Raw genomic sequence first — 18,457 nt, forward strand, 5'->3', positions numbered from 1 at the left:
AGAAAACCATTCTTGTCAAAGGACCAGCTACTAATTCATGTAGGTTTGATCTTGGCACCATAAGATTTCTCTTCTGCTCTTATTTTGTACGAGATATCCCTGTGAGACCTGGTCACTTCTGTGGAAAATCCTGTGATTACATTTTCCTCAAGGCCTTTCGGTAGTCAGTCTCTTTCCCTTCAGTCCAGGAATTGTTCTTCAACCTTAAGAACTAAGGTCCCCACCTTACTATTTTAATATTTAAACAATGACCTGTGATGAATTTACTAATCCCATATTTGATTTTTAAAAAAGAAGCTAGCAAGAAAATATAATGAATATATTTTTAGCTTATTAAACAGTATTTTTAAGCATTTTTAATAGCTGTCCAGTCTAATAAAAATTCAGTATGGCTGCTCCAATGGCAGATCAAATTTTAAATTGTGACTGGCCAAATTAAATTATGTTAAGTATTGATTGATGATTCATATTTTCAACTTTGCTTCTATTTAGTACAGAACTGAATAAAAATGTTCCCAAAAGGTAAAGTGTAAATAAAAATTTGAAATGCTTATGAATATCGGTATCAATATCAATATTATAATTTTTCAAAAGGAATAAGTTGACACCTGAAATATATTTTAATGGCTTTGACCTTAGAGTCAAACTGATCTCATTAACTGAGCTGAATACATACACTAGTATCATGTGTGCCCCTGGAGCCTTTTAAAACCTCAATCTTTCTTAATGGAAAACAGGAAATACTAGTAGTTACTATCTTACTATATTTGGTGGCAATTAGATAACATTTGTAAATTAGTAAACAGTGTTTAATACATAATGACAATAATAACTTTGAATTATTGATACTTTTTTTCAAAGTAGAGAATAAAAAAATTGTTGTATGGTTAAAACTTGTGAAAATCCAAATTATTGATTCATTGAAAAACCTCTTCCTTAGGTTAATTTAAAAATGATGTAGTTGAGGGTCAGGCATTTGGCCTAGGGGTTAAAAACACTTGCATCCTGCATCTGAGATTGCCAGCTCCAGCTCCTGATTCCAGTTGCCTTTTAATGCAGACCCTGGGAAGCAACCCTGATGGCTCAAGAGACTGATTTTCTTCCACCCCTATGGGACACCTGGATGGAGTTCCTGGCACCTACTTTACTCCAGCTATTACAAACACTGGGGAGTGAATCAGTGGATGAGATTGAACATCTTCAGAATGCCAGTGATTTTTCAGGGAATAGCATCCATGTGTCCTCCCCTTTCTGCTCCCCTCCTTCTCAAATAAATGATCTTTTTTTTTTTTTAAATGGAATACTTCACAATTTTGCGTATCATCCTTGTCCAGGGACCATGCTAATTTTCTCTATATTCCAATTTTATTTTATGGGTTTTGTTTTGTTTTATATCCTGGAGACCAAGAGATCTCATCGTAATACATTTGTGGTAAATATTTAAGCTACTTATGATATTAGAATCAAACTTACAACTTATGCCCCAAATTGAACCTCTCGTCTCCACTCTCGCACCCAAACCTACCCTACTCTTGGCTGTTCCTATTTTAGTTGAGGGTAAATTCATCTTTCCATGTGCTCAAACAAAAAACATCAGTTATCCTTGACTCCTCTTTTCTCTTTCACACCCTCATCCAATCAAGCTACAAAGCCTGATTGCTCTGTCTTCAAAACATTTGACTATTTGTCTCCATTTCCTCTGCTAATCCACCCTGGTATAACCAAAAGCATTAAAAAAAATTTAAGCTCATTTTGATTTGCATTTCTTTAACATAAGTAAAAATTAAAATATCTCTTGCTACTTTTTCTACCTTCCATGGTATATTTTGAGCATAGTCTTCAAAAACAATTCTCTACAGGTATTTATAAAAAAAAAAAAAAAAAAGAGTGCTACTGATTTTGCTGCTTTTCTAAAAGAACCCAAACATATCACCAGACTTGCTCAAATAAATCATAGTGTAAAATGTAGTGATTGCAAACATCTAAACTTTATGATCAATATTTAAGTATCAGCACAAGCTGTATTGCATTAAACTAGCATTTCTTCTGTCATGAACTGTGGGATGACTCTGTACGTTGTTAGTATTATTTTCGATATCTTTTTTGTTTCACCGCTTGCTTTTCCTCTGTAGGGGAATTATTAGGACCATGAAAATAAAGCACCAAAGCAGAGGAAGAAGACATGTGTTACTTGGCCTTTCGCACTGATCCTCCCTAACCCATGTTTTCATGAGCACCAGATTCACAAAGTTTTCAAAGAGGAACAGCAAGTGTTTGATGATGAAGGAAGTTTGGATTTAATTTTCACTTTGAGACACATGGATGCTATTCCCTGAAAAAATCACTGGCATTCTGAAGATGTTCAAGCACTTTTTCTCCCAGAGCTACCAATATCCCCCAACTGCATGTGAGGCGCTGGTGGTTTTGAGGGCTGTCAAAGTAAAGATGTTAGAAACCAGCTGCCTCCCTCATTCATCCTTTGAGATCAGGCAAAGGTGTTGGTGGACTTTCCTGCCACTTGGTCTTTGGAGTAGCAACTTGCACACAGTGTTACAGAAAAATGATTCAAAGGATAAGGGGCAAAATAAGAGCAGCAATTACAAAGATAATTGGCTCCACTGTCTATTGAGCACATTCAATGTACTTGGAACTATTGCAGTTAAATATCATGCATTGTTTCATTTCATCTCTAGAATATAAACAGACAATTGTAGACCTTCCTCAGAGGGAATTAGGAAGAACCCCTTAAATCTTCAAGATAGTTCAAAACTACCCTGCAATACAGTAAAATGTTGAGGAAGAGCTATATAACATAGTGAATTGTATGTGAGAAATTTTTCATTGATAAGTCACAGCACTGAATAAACATCAAATCCAAAACACTTTATAGCTAGGACCCAGAAATATATACAATCTTATCAGCATTGCAAAATTGTTTCTTAACAATCCTTAAGTATATATCATACGTCAGAAATTTAAGAGGTAATACGCTTATTTACAGTTCCTGTATTAACATTTGTCATTTTCCATTTGTTACATTTTTTTATTAGAAAGAAAAATGTTCTAAGTAACTCTCCTCCACTACAATGACCAGCATCTTACTATTATTTCCTCTAGAATTAAGTCAATGACTTACATACCCATGGATATTTCTAATTCAGAACCTCTCATATTTTTCCAAGGAAGGAAAAAGTTTAAAATTTAGCTATTCTGTATCACTAGTCCAGGTGGTAGAAGGAAAACATCACTTCCCTATTCAGTTTCTCTTCACCTTTCCTTTTTTTCTTTGCAGATTTTCTCAGTTCAGTCTTTGAAGTGGTGTCTAGCAGTAGAGAATTCAGATGATTACTGTTCAGTGGTCTTCCAGCAAACCAAACTCTAATCTGGAAGTGACATAAAGATCCTGAAATGTAAGCATGATACTATGTGTTGAACGGTGCTAATTGTCACTGTCCCTCTAAGTAGTTCATGTGCTTGGGGAAATGTGATTCTCCTCATTTCTAAGTCGCACACGTGGTTCAGACCTGAACTACTTATATTAACTAGTTTGGAACTGGTTTATATATAGCAGCGTGACTTAATTTAGTGCAACGAGAAGAGAATGAAGCCTAAAACTTTAAACCCAAGGTTGAGGGAATGGGAAAAATGCAGTATGTTAATGAGAAAGCATGCTCACTTAGGAGCTTCTGGCAACAATTTCAGAACAACCAGGGATAATATTCTAAGAATGGAGCTGACATTTGGGGGTTTCTTATTTCACAGCATAATCACAGTGCAAATCTAGTTAATATACCAAAGAAGGTAACAGATCAGGTTCCATAGATCTAAGATATAGCCTCCTGGGTTAGCCTCATATTAGAATATTATCAGCAAGAAGTAAGATAATATATACCAAAGCAGGTGGCAGGTGTTGTGGCAGAGTGGTTAAGGCCCCTTGAAACACTTGCATCTTGTATGAGTGACTGTGGTCAAGCCCTGCCTCCACTTCTGATCCAGCTTCGTAGATACATTGAGTAGCAGCAGATGATGCCCCAGCTACTTGGGAGACCAGCCCTGTGGGAGACCTATTTGGAGTCCCAACTTCTGGCTCAGCCTCACCTGTGGGGGGCATTTGGGGAGTTAATCAGCAGAAAGGTCTCTCTTGCTCACTCGCTTGCTCACGTTCTCTCCCCTCACTTCCCCTACACTTTCTCCTTCATTCCCTCCCTCTCTTTCAGATAAATAAAAACTAAAATAAATTTTATAAAATGAAAGAGGGAGGGAATTATGGTTATCTTCTTGGAATTGTCTTTGAAATAACATTAAATCTGTTCTCTTTATATTAATAATTTTCAATGTACACCAAAGCAGAGTAATAGCATTCTTAATGTTAGAAGAAACAAATTATTTTTCTGTTAAGATTGGCATGCTTGGAAAAACTGAACTTGGTACAAGTAGCCATCTTCCCTGCCACATAAGAAGCCTGCCTGCAGAATCAAGCTAAGCAGAAACATTAATGCCAGACAGATAAAGTTAGAATGAGACAACAAAAAAGACAAACATGGAAGACTATGAGTGCAAGAGAAAGTAGGAGTGAATGATCAAGGAAAGAAATGAAATTAGAAGAATGAATTATTTCCATGTAGAAAAATATTTAAGTTTGTGTACATACTAGTTTACATTGAGCCTTTGGCAACCATTTCTCAAATATAAAATGCAGGCATAGAAAGTATATGCTTATTGGGGCTGGCACTGTGGCGCAGCAGGTTACAGCCCTGGCCTGAAGCGCCAGCATCCCGTATGGGCACCGGTTCTAGTCCCGGCTGCTCCTCTTCCAATACAGCTCTCTGCTATGGCCTGGGAAAGCAATAGAAGATGGCCCAACAGGGGATTCCAACACAATCCCATCAAGGTGGCATGTACCAATGCCATCTCACTAGTCCAAGTGATGAATTTCATCTCACAATTGATGGCTCTGATAGGTCTAAGAGTCAAAGGGATCACACAAACAAGACAAGTGTCTGCTAATACTAACTGATAGAATCAAAAAGGGAGAGAAGGATCCAACATGGGAAGCGGGATGCACAGCAGACTCATAGAATGGCAGATGTCCTAAACAACACTCTGGCCTCAGAATCAGCCCTTAAGGCATTCGGATCTGGCTGAAGAGCCCATGAGAGTATTGTAGGCATGGAAAGCCAAGATACCATGGAAAAGGAAAAAAAAAAAAGACCTAAATGAAAGATCTCTGTGGGTGAGATCCCAGTGGAAAGAACGGGGCCATCAAAGAAGGAGGTACCTTTCTCCGAAGGGAGGAGAGAACTTCCACTTTGACTATGACCCTATCGGAATAAGATCAAAGTCAGTGAACTCTAAAGGCTTCCATAGCCCTGACAACTCATGACTAGAGCCTAGGGAGATTACTGATGCCATGAACAGGAGTGTCAAATTGTTAAGTCAGCAACAGGAGTCACTGTGTACTTACATCCCATGTGGGATCTGTCCTTGATGTGTTGTCTAATGTGAAGTGATGATGTGACTAGTACTGAAACAGTATTTTTATACTTTGTGTTTCTGTGTGGGTACAAACTGATGAGGTCTTTACTAATTATATACTGAATTGATCTTCTGTATATAAAGATAATTGGAAATAAAAAAAAACCTGGTGTTAAATTGGAAATGGCATAGAAAATTAATTTTAAAAAATATTATGTAGGATCTCTGTCTTTAATGTGCTGTACACTGTTATTTAATGCTATAACTAGTACTCCAACGGTAGTTTTTTCACTTTGTGTTGCTATATGGGGCAAACTGTTGAAATCTTTACCTAATATATACTAAACTGATCCTCTGTATATAAAGAGAATTGAAAATGAATCTTGATGTGAATGGAAAGGGAGAGGGAGCGGGAAAGGGGAGGGTTGCGGGCGGGAGGGAAGTTATGGGAGGGGGGAAGCCATTGTAACCCATAAGCTGTACTTTGGAAATTTATATTCATTAAATAAAAGTTTAATAAATGAAAAAAAAAAAAAAGAAGAAGATGGCCCAAGTCCTTGGGCCCCTGCACCCACATGGGAGACCCGGAGGAAGCTCCTGGCTCCTGGCTTCAGATCAGCACAGCTCTGGCCGTTGCTGCCATCTGGGGAGTGAACCAGCGTTGATCCGAAGCCAGGAGCCATGTGCTTCTCCTGGTCTCCCATGCGGTGTAGGGCCCAAGGCCTTGGGCCATCCTCCATTGCCTTCCCGGGCCACAGCAGAGAGCTGGACTGGAAGAGGAGCAACCGGGACAGAATCTGGCGCCCCGACCTGGACTAGAACCCAGAGTGCCAGCGCCACAGGCGGAGGATTAGCCTATTGAGCCGTGGTGCTGGCCGTTGGGCCATATTCTACTGCTTTTCGAGGCCATGGCAGAGAGCTGGATCAGAAGTGGAGTAACTGGGACTCTATCCTACACCCATATGGGATGCCAGCATTGCAGGCAGTGGCTTTACCCACTATGTCATAGTGCCAGCCCCGAACATTATTTTCAAATTAAGAAAAACTTCAATTCAAGACCAAAACAAGGGCACGGCTGGCTGTCTTCTATTTTTGTCTACATTTTCTTACATGTAATCATTCTAATTGATTTTGTAAATTCAAAACACATCAGAAACTGAACAACTTGAGTAAATTCTCAGTTTGAAGGTGCCATATAGTAACGTGGGCAGTTGTAAGGATAATTTCAAAGAGATTTTAAAGGGGCCAAGTGTAAATAGTATAAATTTTATTACCTATTATCTTTTAGAAGATTATTTTTGAGATCAGAAAATAAGATTAATTGTACAAAATGCATATGATTAAGGGTCTACAAAAATGCTTTCATATCCCCCATAATATGAAGTTAATATTTTCATTTTACCAAGTAAATGTACAAGCACACCAAATTAATAATATAAATAATAATAAATACTGAAGCTTGAGTAGAAAAGCCAATAAAGACTGTGGTCACCATGCCATGTGTTAAAGATGATTCCATTAAAATTGTCCCCATTTATTTCAATTATACAAGACATATCTTGGTAAAACTATCATAGACTGTGCAATAGAAGTCTAAAAAATTGCAAGTTACCTGTAATTAAGTCTAGAGAAATGTCTTCTCATTATTGATCTGGCCATGACAGGAGACATTAATAGAAAATAAACTTATTTAAGAAACCAACATAGTAAAGACTTTTGATTCTCAAAATGCCACCAGCTTGAATTAAAGAGGTTTGTGAGTAGTTAGACTACTCTCAGGCCCTCAATTTTCTTTTTTTTTTAAGATTTATTTATTAATTTGAGAGGTAGAGTTAGAGGGAGAGAGATAGAGAGAAAAGTCTTCCATCTGCTTGTTCACTTCCCAAATGGCAGCAATGGCCAGAGCTGAGCCAGTTGGAAGCCAGGAGTCAGGACCTTCTTCCAGGTCTCCCAAATGGATGCAGGGGCCCAAGCACTTGGACCAACTTCGACTGCTTTCCCAGGCCACAGCAGGGAGTTGGATCAGAAAAGGATCAGCCAGGACACGAACCAATATATAATGCCAGCGCTGCAGGAGGCTTAGCCCACTACGCCAAGTGGTGGCCCCAGCCCCTCAATTTTCTATGAGCAAAGTGAAAGATGTTCATTGTTATGAAGGGCATTTTCTCCTGAAGAGGTTATTGAAAAAGGAAGAAGCTCCAAGAAGGTGAAGTCAAGAATCATGAAGAAAAATGGAGTAGGGATCTACCTTCATGAAACAAAACTAAGAGTTGATTATGTAAATTTTCCTGTCCCCAGGTTAATAGTACAACTGCTGCCAGATTTCTAAAATTGCTAAGGAAAAGTGATTTTCCCATTTCCCCTTTTAAATGGGAGAGTGTATTGTGGGATCCCCTACTTTATGCTAGAACTGTAGAGTGCAAATAACAAGTCCTTTGGTTCATAGTTTTTGGCTCAAGAAGAACTACATTTACACATGAGATATACCCAGGAACCTGGATTTCAAGCCACTTTCTATGATTCAGTGTGATTTGGAGTACCTTTAGGATATGATGATCACATTTTCCTTACATAAAGAAAGTGAACATTTGTAAACAAGAGGGCAGGTTGTGGTATTAAATAATGCAATCATTATTTAATAAATATGTATTCCCCTTCAGACTTTGCCTTGTTTCTCTGTGAGCAGTCTACTTTCCTACTCCACTGGCTTTGGCATAGATCGTGTTCTTTGGCTAATAGATGTTCTGAGTAGAAACTTTAAGGGTGTTTGCATGTTTCACTAAGGTTAGTATTCAATCTCCTTGTTTTGCCTTCAAGAATGAGAACAGCATGTTCAAGACCAGAGACTTACTCCTTCAGACTGCACCATGGAATAAAAAGATACTTGTCATAGAGCCAAGGTCCAGGTTAACCAAGCTCAGCTAAACCTGGCAGAGCTACCACTCTCATGAACTTGAGCTAGTAATACATGTTTGTTGCTGTAAACCATAGAGATATTACTAAAAAAGCTAGCTAACACAAGTTTTGAATGAGTTTGTTGTGTAAACAAATAAAGACTCAGTGTCTATAAAAATGCTTGATTTATTGAGGAAAGCCTAATAAAGGTGTGAATGTACATAACTAAATGAATTCTTAATCAGAATGCAGAGAGGAGTTGTAGAGATACTACTTGAATTGATTGGTTGTTTGCCTACTTGGACAGTATTTTTAACCTGGAATACAATGGTGAGAAAACAGACTTTGGAATACAGGGGATTTTAATGGGCAGTTGAGAATCGTTCTTTTCTTGAAGAGCAAAAACCAAACTTGATTCATTAAGGAATATTTGTGGACTCAAAAATCTCAAAGAAATTCCAATATTAGAAGTTGGATTAATGATTCCCAGGATGTTGATACTTCTTGCCTATGCAGGAAGAGCCTGCATATTTAAAAAGTGGGGGCTGGGGGGAGGAGGAATGCCAGTGTTTAATGCTTGAGATATTGACTGCTTAATGTTGTATACATATGCGAACCTGAGTAATAAAAGCCTGTTATATAACAGTTATATATTATTTGTTCTTTGACTTTTTCTCATCCTTTCATAAACATTTATTTTCAGGTGTAAAGAAAAACAAGGGAGTTTTACTTAGAAATGTGTTTTATATGGCATTCGTGTGTCACTGAGAGAACTGAATTGATGAATATTGTGGCAAAACCACAGGGAATTATGAGTTCAGGAGTTAATTAGAAGCTGCACATGCAGAGGGAAGTGTCTAAATAGCCTTACTTAGGAAGGTTTATCATCTGACCACAGGGCTGACTAACTCCATCCATTATTCATCCATCTAAATGTTTTGGCAATCGTGAGTGCTAACATCATCAATGTTATTTTAAAATTCTAGAAAGACATGGTTCTAAGTACTGGTTTCATCTCATGAATTGCTAGTTTTGTGAACTTATAAATAATGCATCATGTTCATAAAAATAATAGCAATGAAAAGAGATTAACATATGTATGACCACAACTATCATTCTTAAATGAGAATTAATGTGTTGAATCATTCATGAATCTACTTACTAAATAATTTTTTATCAAATGCCTATATATGCCAATCTATTGACTACTGAGCATATAATATAAAAGAAACAACCATCACTTCTCATTCAAAGTGTAAAATAACTAAGTATAAACACCTGGTGGTAAAGAATTTTTGTGTTGAAAAATCATTCAGAAAACAAATTCTTTGGACACTTAAAGATTAGTATATATTGGGGCCGGCACCGTGGCTCACTTGGTTAATCCTCCACCTGCAGCACCAGCATCCCATATGGGCGCCGGGTTCTAGTCCCTGTTGCTCCTCTTCCAGTCCAGCTCTCTGCTGTGGCCCGGGAAGGCAGTGGAGGATGGCCCAAGTGCTTGGGCCCTGCACCTGCATGGGAGACCAGGAGGAAGCACCTGGCTCCTGGCTTCAGATCGGTGCAGCACCTTTCTGTCTCTTTTTCTCTCACTGTCTTTATCTCTACCTGTCAAATAAATAAAACTAAAAAAAATATTAGTATAAATAAAAGAAGGGCTCATAGAGGACTTTTGTTTCAGAAGATTTTGATATTATAGGTGGTTGAGATTCAAGTGAGTTCTGAAAGCAAGAAAAAGATGTAGATGTGAGTCACCAGTACAGGAGAGTCCATTAGTACCTCAAGGACACTAAATGGGAAGGTTAGGCTGAAGGAGACATAAATTATCATGAATATCTATGCTTGAAACTTCTGCAAGTTTTAGAGACAATAATGTTGCAAATAGAGATGGTGCAGCATAGGTGGGTTGATAGTAAGCATGTCTTCTGGGTCACTGGACTTCTAGCTTCTTTGGCATCACGTGCTAACACAGTGGTTGTCACATGAGCTAAGAGAAATGTTGCTGGGACAAACACTTGCCTTTATGTGAACAGTTATACTTTTAGTTGAAATCCCCACTATGTTAATGAAAATAACAAAACAAATTTCATGAACTTGTATTGTCTATGTCTTCATTGATCTGTTGCTGCATGGAATGAAACTTTTTTATATTTGAATGGATAATGAGTCTGTAGGTGCTAGTATGAGTTGGTTATATAGACAGAAGACTAAAGAGAGTCTCTAGGCCAACTGCTTTCAACGTTTTTGACTGTGATCCACCTAACAAATGCATTTTAAATCACAACCCAATGCATACATTCATAACTGTTTTTATATTTATTTGTGTTAAAATTAGAAAATGGTTACAAAACACAATACTCTTTCTATCTGATTAGGAGTGGGCTATGTTTACTCTTTACTGTTGCTGTGGAGTCAGAGGCTAAAATTTCCTTCAGTATCTTTTCTTTTGTTTCTCCTAATTCTGGGTTTTCCAAGAGTCTTTAAATAGGGTCTGAGGCTTGTCATTCTTTCAGCTGTAATCCCTTGTTATTATACAGGAGCCTTCCTGATGTGGTAGTAGGGTGTCAGCAGAGGAAAAGCATTATGATAGCCCCTACAGGGAAGTCTCAGTCCTTTAGTCAGCCTGAGTTGGGTATTTCCTTTCCTCCAGAATGTTTGCTTTTGTATAACTCTAAGTTATGTTCTGATAAAATAGTTTCCCTTAAGGGTAGGCCTTGTTAAAAAGAGCAGAAAACTGGGTGTTTTTTAAAACCTTCGATTTGCTACTCTCCCCCCTCCCTAAAACTCGAGGTTTTTTCCTCTGTCTTTTTGATGAGAACATAGTAAAACTCTTGCAGATAAAATTCACTGAAGTGTGTGAGTCCCTTTAGCACTATCTCCTTGGAATTTATAACCCTGGATAGTGTATACTAAGCATCTTGCAATTCAACAGTTGTGGTTTAAAGTGTTCCTACTGATTCTAATTCCAGCTGGTGACTTCTGCTGTTAGTTTTCTGCTCCTGGATAAACTGAAATTTTCTGTATCCACCCATCTGTTTCTCTACTTTTGGGAATAGCAATTTGCTTTTTGACTTCACTTCTCTAGTGAATCTAAGAGTGGTTGGTTTTCAATTTGTTCATGTTTTTCTTAAGTTGAAAGTAAAAGCTTCCAAGCTTCTTTAATAATTTATTGAATGCAATGTATGCTATTGTTTTCAATCTTATTTGATTGTTTTATTTGTAAAATTGTGGGTTTTAACCCACTAAACTAGGTACTCTTGTGGCTATATAAGTACTAGAAGGAAACACAGTTTGATTTTTCTGTAACCTGAAAATGGAGAAATCTATGACTCCAAAAGCAATTAAAATGATAAATTTCATTAAATAAATATTTATATATATATATATATTTTTTTTTTTGACAGGCAGAGTGGACAGTGAGAGAGAGACAGAGAGAAAGGTCTTCCTTTTGCCGTTGGTTCACCCTCCAATGGCCGCCGCGGTAGCGCGCTGCGGCCGGCGCACCGCGCTGATCCGATGGCAGGAGCCAGGTGCTTCTCCTGGTCTCCCATGGGGTGCAGGGCCCAAGGACTTGGGCCATCCTCCACTGCACTCCCTGGCCACAGCAGAGAGCTGGCCTGGAAGAGGGGCAACCGGGACAGGATCAGTGCCCCGACCGGGACTAGAACCCGGTGCGCCGGCGCCGCAAGGCGGAGGATTAGCCTAGTGAGCCACGGCGCTGGCCACATTAAATAAATATTTTAAATGTGATAATAAAAATAGCTAAAAATAAGAGTAGGTATCTACTTAGCAGTTAAAACTCCCATATCCCTGGAGCACCTGGGCTCAATTCCTGGCTCTGGCTCCTGACCCCACCTACCTGCCAGTGCAGACCCTGAGAGGCAGCAAGATGGCTTCAGTAATTGGTTTCCTGCCATTCATATGGGAGACCTGGATTGCATTCTTGGCTCCTGGCAGGAGCAGTGGCTCAGCCCCAGCTGTTGTTACAGGCATTCAGGGAGTGAAAAGTATGTGGGAGTTCTCTCTATGTCTGATCAATGCCTAAAATAAATGAGAAAAACTTCCTAAAATTCTTTGAAAAAAAAAGTGGCAAATTGGGCTAAAATAAATAAGCCTTTGCAGGGGAAGAAAATAATCAACAGAGTGAAGGGGCAGCCTACAGAGTGGAAATAAACATTTGCAAACTATTCCTCTGACAAACCATTGATATCCAGAATATATCAGGAATGCAAAAAACCCAAATAATCTAATTAAAAATGGACAAATGGGAGTCCGTGTTATGGCATAGCAGGTAAAGCGCCACCATAACATCCCAACTGGGCACCAGTTCATGTCCCAGCTGTTCCATTTCCTCTCCAGATCTCTGCCACTGGTCTAGGGAAAGCAGTGGAAGATGGCCCAAGTGCTTAGGCTCCTGTTACCCACATGGGAGATCTGGATGAAACTTCTGGCTCCTGGCTTCAGCCTGGCGCAGCCCTAGCAGTTGTGGTCATCTGCAGACTGAACCATGAATGGAAGATCTCTGTCTCTCTCTCTCTCCCTCTGTGACTCTGATTTTCAAATAAATAAATATAAAAAAAATTGGACAAGTGATCTTATCCAAATCCTTGGCTGGAATTAACTCAAATGTTCATGTCTAACTGCAAGGGGGTCTTCGAAATGTAGTCTAGCTCTGTGCCCTAGTGACTACAATCTACCTCAAACATACTGAACTTTCTTCAGTTGAGAGTCCACTGTATTTTCTTAAGGGCATTTACGGTTCATCATAAATCATCTCTAAACGCTTCCCTTTCCTTTGTGCAGGTGCCTGAACCCATTACTACAATGTGTCCTTAACACATGAAACTAGACTCCTGAAACCCCATCCAGAGAATTCATGGTAAGAGAGTTTATGAACATAAGAATAAAAAAAGAATGTATGAAAATTTGTATGAATAATTTCTGGTTTTTAGTAATATACAAGTGCAAAAAGTAGAGCAGGTATATTTATTCCACAAACTCCCATTGATAGAAATGCCACATTATTTTTCTGATATCAGATTAAATGTAATCCATGTCATTCTACCAAACTGTGAAAAGAAAGTCAGCTGTTCATTTTGAGTGCTTCTCTACTTTGACCTACTCGCCATCATCTCTTCTCTATGCCATTCAAGACACTTCTTGATGGCACTGTCATTCTTAGATTTGTCTCTAAAAGTGCAGAGAAGAGAAGATCCCCTTCTTAAAATTTTTTCTACTCTTTACCTCCCCAGCTTATCCCACTTTCAGTGCCTTTTCTCATTCTGTTCCCTCAGCTAAGCAATCCCTTCCATATGTCTTTATTCGACTACAAAAAAAAGCAATGTGCTTTGTTAGAAAAAAAGAGAAGATATTCCCAAAATAAGAAATACATATGACCAACAAATACATGGAAAAAATGTTCAATGTCATTAGTCATCAAGTAAATGTGAATCAAAACCACAATGAAGCATCAACTGGCTTTGGTTGGAATGACTATTATCAAAAGACAAGAAATGACACATGCTGGTAAGGATGTTGATAAAAGGAACTCTTAGATACTGTTAATGACAATGTAAATTAATTCAACCATTATGGAAAACAGTATAGAAGTTCCCCCTAAAACTAAAATCAAATCTACCACCTAATCTCGTGATCTACCACATATATGTCACTTCTGGATATATTTCCAAAATAAATTAAATCAGCATGTTATAGAAAATACCTGCACTCTGATGTTTATTCCCACACCAGTTACAATAGTCAAGATATGAACCTACTTGACCATTGGCAAATGAAGGGATAAAGAATATATGGTATACATACACAGTGAATTATTATTCACCATAAGGAATGAATTCGTGTCATTAAAGGAAGACTTTTTTTTTTTTTTGACAGGCAGAGTAGACAGTGAGACAGAGAGACAGAGAAAGGTCTTCCTTTTTTTAAGTTGGTTCACCCCCGCAACGGCCACTGTGGCTGGCACACCACGCTGATCCGAAGCCAGGAGCCAGGTGCTTCTCCTGGTCTCCCATGCAGGTGCAGGGCCCAAGCACTTGGGCCATCCTCCACTGCACTCCTGGGCCACAGCAGAGAGCTGGACTGGAAGAGGAGCAACCGGGACAGAATCCGGTGCCCCAATGGGGACTAGAACCCAGGATGCTGGTGGCACAGGCAGAGGATTAGCCTAGTGAGCCATGGCGCCAGCCAGGAAGACCTTTCTCTCTGTCTCTCTTTCACACTGTCTATAACTCTCCTTGTCAAAAAAAAAAAAAAAAAAAAAAGAAATGAGCTATCAGACCATAAAAAGATATGGAGAAAACTTAAGTGCATATTACTAAGTGAAAAAAGCCATTCTGAAAAGGCTGTATCATTCCAACTTTTATGACATTATCATAAAACCACAACTATGCAGACAAGGAAAAGTTGGGTGGGTGTTTGACCTAGCAATTAGGCCTGAGTTTGAGTCCTGACTTGCCACCCAATTCTGGCTTCCCACTAATATCCACTCTAGGAGGCAGCAGGCAGTAACTCAAGTACTTAAATTTTTGCCACCCACATGTGAGACCTGGATTGTGTGCCCAGCTCCTGACTTAGCCCGGGCCATTGTAGGCATTTAGGAAGTGAATTGGTGAATGGGTTGTCTCTCTCTCTCTGTCTCCCTCTCTCTCTCTCTCTCCTTCTCTCCCTCTCTCCCTCTCTCTTTCTCTCTCTCTCTCTCTCCCTCTCCCTCTCTCCCTCTCTCTTTCTCTCTCTCTCTCCCTCTCTCTCTCTTACTCTCTCTCTCTCTCACACACACACATACATAAATAAATAAATATTTAAGAATAAATAAAAAGATCAGTGGCTGCTAGGGAGTGAGAGAAAGAGAAGGGATAAATAGGCAGAGCACAGATGATTTTTAAGGGCAGTGACATTACTTTGTATGATGTTATAACAGTAGATATATTACTGTACATTTGTTAAAATCTGTTTCAGTTGTCAAGAGTGAACTCATATAAACCAAGGACTTTGGATGACAATGGGTCAAAGTACTCCACTGATGATAACCACTCTGGGGCAGGATTTTGATAATGGTGAGGTTGTGTGTCTTTCTGCTTATTTTAGTAATCAACTTAAAACTTTTCTAAAAAACAAATCCTCTTTAAATAACCTGAAAAAAAATAAATGGAACATAAACCAACAATATAAAAATAGAGCATAGGAATAAATAGAACTGAGTTTCTTTGAATATTCCTTATTATGTAGTGTCAACTTTGGAACTCTGAAAATACTTTATAAAATTACAAGCTAGAATACATTTGGAATGAAAATTCAATTCCTAAAAATAAACAGTGAACTTAAAGTTACTAATGAACCTACCATATCAAGTTAGTTGTATAACTATAAACCATATATGGAGAGACTATTCTAAGTGATTTGAAACACTTGTATCTCTAGAATGATAACATAAGAACAAAACAACTGGAAAGCAAATTTGACACTTTCTTTTGTAATCATATTATGTGTGGTTGTGTTTATATTATTATTTTGATGTTATATGTAGTGTGTAAAAGTAAGTGTGTAGTATGCCAAAGCAAATGAGTAACTATGTTGGAATAGGAAATTTTAGGCATAGGAAAACACACACATATATCAGTTTATATGAGATTAAGGAAAATTTCCACAGTCCAGAACTTCAACTGAAATGGAGACATTCAAAAATCTGAATTTGGAAAAAAATTAAGCTTCTTGAACCCTTCAATAAACTGACAGAAAAAGGCAAAGGGCAAAGAAAAGGAAAGAAACAGGATACAGAAAATATAGAGTACTGGAAAGCATTAGACAACTCCAGAAGAGACTTCTTCAACAAAGATGAAATTTGTAGAATACTTAATATTTATATGTCTGGATTATTTAGATAGATGCAATCTAAGAGATATCAACAGATTATGTATATAATTATTTTTTTATTTTATCTATTTTCATTTCATTTAAAAAGCAAGAAGACAGAAACAGACAGACAGACAGACAGACAGGCTAACAGAGGTCTTCCATTCACTGGTTCACTACCCCAAATGTCTGCAATACCAGGGGCTGGGCCATACTGAAGCATGAGCCTGGAACTTAATCTGGATTTCCCACATGGGCAGCAGGAATAAAAATACTTGAGCCATCATCTGCTGCCTCCATGGTGCACATTAGCAGGAAGCTAGATCAGAAGTAGAGCAAGTTCTTGAACCTCAACGCCTAGATATGGGATGCAAGCATCCCATGTGACATCTTAATAGCTGAGCTAAACACTTGTCCCTATAATTGTAATTATTAATCAAAGGATTCTATTGTCAAATTACTATTCGAAGGACAAAACAAATCAATACAATCAAGAAAAGTAAAATTCGCTCCAACATGTTGTGGACTCAGCAAGAAATATTCATCTAGTTTTATGAATGTAAATGCTGAACGTTAATTTAACTGCACATGATATAACTACATTGACAGGAAGGGGTACAGAACAAAAAATACAGATAGCATAAAACCAAATAAAATGCCAAATTCTCATCATCCAGAGGAAGGTGAAATAGAAAAATCAAGATGCAGCAATAAAATTTTATTATTTAGAAATATACAGGTAAATTTCTTTAAACTTCATATAGTCATATGTTAGATTAAGTTATGGGAGAGGTAAAGTGTTGCTTTTTAGAACATTTTAACTGCTTATGTGTATGCATATTTTGTGTCAAAAATTAAAAATATAAAGATTAAGAATGAAAAAAATAAGTAGCTTGAGGCTCATCACAGAAGTATTTTTGTTATTATTTTCTTCTCTGATGAAGAACAAGAGGAAGGCAGTTGGACAAATAGATGACCATTTAGGAAAAATTATGGGAATGATGCACTAGAAAGCCTAGCCCAACCCTGGCTATTGTAGACATTTGGGGAAAGAACCTGCTGATGGAAGAAATCTGTCTATCTATCTATCTATCTATCTATCTATCTATCTATCTATGTGTCTATCTATCTATCTAATCTATCACCTTCTCTCTGCCTTCCAAATGAATGAAAATAAGCAATTTTTTAATTTAATGATTAATTAGTTCCCTTTAAAAGTTAAATACTTTGTCCCAATCTGTGGGTTGTTTTTCTGTTTGTTAATAGTTACCTTCGCTGTGCAGAAGCATTGTTGTTTAATGAAATCCCATTTGACTGCATTTGCTTTAGTTGTCCATGTTTTAGGGGTCACTTCTAAGAAATAATTTCCATACCAATGCATGGAACTTTTCTCCTATATTTCTTCTAATAGTTTTAGAGTTCCAATTCTTATATTTATGTCCTTACTTCGTTTTAAGTTTATTTTTGTATCTGGGGTGAGAATAGGGTTCAGTTTCATTCTTCTGCATGTAGAGATAGTTTATGAAAGATATTGCCCTTTCCCCCATTGTATGCTATTAGCACATTTGACAAAAATGAAAACCATACATGCATAGATTTATGTAGGGGGCATCTATGCTGTTGCATTGGCCAATGTGTCTTTTTATGCCAGTACCATGCTGTTTGATTGCTATAGCTTTTTAAAATCGAGTAGCATGATGCCTCCATATTTGTTCTTTTTGCTCAAGATTGCTTTGGATATTTAGGGTCTTTTGTGATTCCCTATGAATTTTAGGATTGTTTCTTCTATTTCTTTAAAGAATGTTATCAATATTTTTATGAGGATTACATTGAATCTGTAGATCAATTTGGGAATTATGGAAATCTTAATATTAATTCTTCCAATACAGGAACACAGAGTATCTTTCCATTCTTTGTGTCATCTTCAGTTTCTTTCATCAGCGTCTCATAGTTTTTAGTACATGTATCGCCTTAGTTAAATTTACCTCTAACTCTTTTTGATGGCTACTGTAAAAATAAAAACAACTGGCTGACTGTAAATGTGCCATTAAGAATCTAAGAAGTCCAGCAAGACGTAGCAACTAAGGGAAGTTGAGAGAGCTCAACAGAGCTTTCAGCAGTATCTCATAGTTAAAAGATACTGTGGAGTTTAACTCTAACCAAGTTAGAAGGGTTTAGTGAACATCTTGGGCTTTGCATTGAGTTAAGACTAAAGACT

At 37.8% G+C, this 18,457-nt stretch overlaps 1 long non-coding RNA gene and 1 other non-coding gene across 3 annotated transcripts in view; one reads left to right on the plus strand and one right to left on the minus strand.

Annotated features, from left to right (window-relative positions):
- LOC133758307 (uncharacterized) overlaps positions 1-18,457 on the plus strand; it is a 193,727-nt gene that overhangs the window by 123,926 nt on the left and 51,344 nt on the right. Inside the window, exons 3-4 of one of the 2 annotated variants that reach the window (XR_009865780.1) lie at positions 13,174-13,249; positions 15,346-15,443. This is a non-coding gene — a long non-coding RNA (uncharacterized LOC133758307). The remainder of the gene's footprint in view (positions 1-13,173; positions 13,250-15,345; positions 15,444-18,457) is intronic. The other variant, XR_009865781.1, reaches the window with a different exon arrangement.
- On the minus strand, positions 1,294-1,397 carry LOC133758941 (U6 spliceosomal RNA). Its single transcript, XR_009865844.1, has one exon. It is a non-coding gene; the product is annotated as a U6 spliceosomal RNA (small nuclear RNA).

Source organism: Lepus europaeus, chromosome 4, assembly GCF_033115175.1.
Source record: "Lepus europaeus isolate LE1 chromosome 4, mLepTim1.pri, whole genome shotgun sequence".
NCBI lineage: Eukaryota > Metazoa > Chordata > Mammalia > Lagomorpha > Leporidae > Lepus > Lepus europaeus.